Source organism: Octopus bimaculoides, chromosome 4 (genome assembly GCF_001194135.2).
Source record: "Octopus bimaculoides isolate UCB-OBI-ISO-001 chromosome 4, ASM119413v2, whole genome shotgun sequence".
Classification (NCBI taxonomy): Eukaryota; Metazoa; Mollusca; class Cephalopoda; order Octopoda; family Octopodidae; genus Octopus; species Octopus bimaculoides.
The window spans coordinates 140,283,637-140,286,352 of NC_068984.1; the positions used below are offsets into that span (position 1 = coordinate 140,283,637).

General features: G+C 38.9%; 1 non-coding gene across 1 annotated transcript; it reads right to left on the bottom strand.

Moving 5' to 3' along the window:
* Positions 1 to 1,484: 1,484 nt before the first annotated feature.
* On the bottom strand, positions 1,485 to 1,576 carry Trnay-gua (transfer RNA tyrosine (anticodon GUA)). The gene is given in 2 exon segments: positions 1,485 to 1,520; positions 1,540 to 1,576. It is a non-coding gene; the product is annotated as a tRNA-Tyr (tRNA).
* Positions 1,577 to 2,716: the final 1,140 nt, after the last annotated feature.

The following is a 2,716-nucleotide window of genomic DNA, read 5'->3' on the forward strand; positions in this document are numbered from 1 at the left end:
AAAACACCTAAAGCTCCACGAGGCTCCGGCAGGAGGTGGTGGCGAACCCTGTTGCACTCTTTCACCACAACTTTCTCTCACTCTTTCTTCCTGTTTCTGTTGTACCTGTATTTCAAAGGGGCCAGCCTTGTCGCACTCTGTGTCACGCTGAATCTCCCCCGAGAACTACGTTAAGGGTATTCGTGTCTGTGGAGTGCTCAGCCACTTACACGTTACTTTCGCGAGCAGGCTGTTCCGTTGATCGGGTCAACTGGAGCCCTAGTCGTCATAACCGGCGGAGTGTCACGACGAATCAGTGCTTTTATTTGTTTTTGTTTCTTTTACCGTTTCTTATTTTTTTATCGGTGGAACTCGAAGTAGATAAAGCTATGAATAACAACATGTAAATATTAATTTCAAATTTTGGCACAAGGCCCACAATTTCAGGGGGTGGGTGTAAGTTGATTACATCGATCCCAGTGCTCAAATGGTATTTATTTTATCGACCCCGAAAAGATGAAAGCCAATGTCCACCTCGGCGAAATATGAACTCAAAACGATAAGCATTTTTCCCGATGCCCTTACAGCGCATAAATATTGGGTCGAAAATTACCCGTGGGACACGAACGCACATCAGTAAAGATGACAGCCATTCTACTAGCAAGCCTTCGAATTAGAAGCTTTATTCTTGGAGCTTAGAGTCATCAACATAGCGTCATCAGCTTTGTTCTTCTTTTGTGAACTTGACAGACGTTCTACCAGTGGACCAAAACAATATTTCTGGTTTCTCTATTCATCTTAGACATTTTCTTCTTTACCGGCGAGAATTGTTGTTGACGTCACAAGGATTTAGAAGCTTTGAGACTCTTGAAGTAATTGATTTTTTTTAATAGCGGAACTCGAAGTAGATAAAGCTAGAAATAATTATTTCACGTCTCTCAATGTGTCTCAATGCTTATAATGCAAACGACAAACAATTCTCACTGGTAAAGAACAAGCTTCTAAAATGGATAGAGAAATCAGAAGTATTGCTTTGATCCAACAGTAGACCGTCGATTCACACAAGCAGCCTTCGGCTCTTTCTATCCAAAGGGATTTTTAACCCAATAGTTACACACTATTATTTATAGCCTTATCTACATCAAGTTCCAGAGATAAAAATGAGAATTATTTCATGTGTTTCAAAGTTTCTAAATTATTACGATGTAAACATCATACAATTTTTATGTTCTAGTCTGGGTACAAAAGCATAGTTTAACCAAAAGATACGCTCGTGGTTATATATGTGTATATTGATATTGATGTTTCTATAGACAGGTCTCTTTAGGTCAAGGAAAAGTCAGCATTTTAGATATTGATAGATAAAATAGTTATGCGAAATCGTGTGGTCGATACCATCGACTTTAAGACGTTGAAAGGAGAACATCGGAATAACCGCCTTAAAAGATTGGAATTAGTAATAGAATGGGAAAGATCTGACGATGACAGAAAAAGAAAAAAAGGGATCTCGCGAGACGGATTCGAACCACCGACCTAAGGATTACAGTTGATAATGGCTTACTACAGTCCTCCGCTCTACCAACTGAGCTATCGCGAGAACTGACTATAACGTCTTAAAATTGTTTTATATAAGCAGCCATGTTTTTGGTATCACTTGATTAACTTGTTTAAAATTACATTGCTGTGTTCATTGGATATAGAAAGCATTGGGAGACCAGACGAGGTAAATACTTTACAGTTCAACTTTATAATTTAAGATATTAGAACATTAGAACAAAGTGAATGTATTGGCGATTTTTTACTGTTACAGTCTGTTATAATAAGTAAAGTGCGTAAAGGCTGTTACTCGCCTACAACAAACAAACACGTATCTTCAAGTGGAATTTTCTTGTCATGTGATGCAGAAAAGATGACCAACAATTCGTTCAGAGGAAGCTTTTATTATCTCACTGTCATCGAAATTGGCTTAAACGAGCTCTTATTTTTAAGATGCTTGATTGGTTAATTCAAACATCAGTTTAAACCCATTGAACATCGTTTTCGTATTACATGGCTATTTATTGCGGCTTACGGCTATCTCAGCTAACAAAATATATTTACAAAACGGTGAGGAATTTTTAAGGTGTTTTCCTTTGTACGTTCCTGCCATTAGAATGAAATTATTCAGTAGAAGTTGAGCAATACATCAAGTGGTACCTTGTAATTTCCAGTTTTCTTTTTACACTGTCCGTTACATTGCTCTGGGCCATTTTACCTCCACATTCAGTAGAATATCTGAATTGTTGAGATATACAAATTTGCGGATTGCCTTCATATCGTCCATTAAATCAATGTACCATACGTGACTGTGGAGGCGCAATGGCCCAGTGGTTAGGGCATAAAGGAATAAGAGAAAATAAACCCAGAGAGAATGAAAAAAAACTTGTAGATTTCTTAATGTCTGCCTAGTACTTATTCTATCGCTTTCTTTTGCCGAACCGCTAAGGTACAGGGGTGTAAACACACCAACATCGTTTGTCAAGCGATGTTGGCGGGGGGGGGGACATATACACACACACACACGAATATTTCCATCTACCAAATCCACTCACAAGGCTTTGACGGACCCGAGGCTACAGTAGAAGACACTTGCCCAAGGTGCCACGCAGTGGGACTAAACCCGGAACCATGTGGTTGGTAAGCAAGCTTCTCACCACACAGTCACTCCTTCGCCTATATATATATATATATATATATA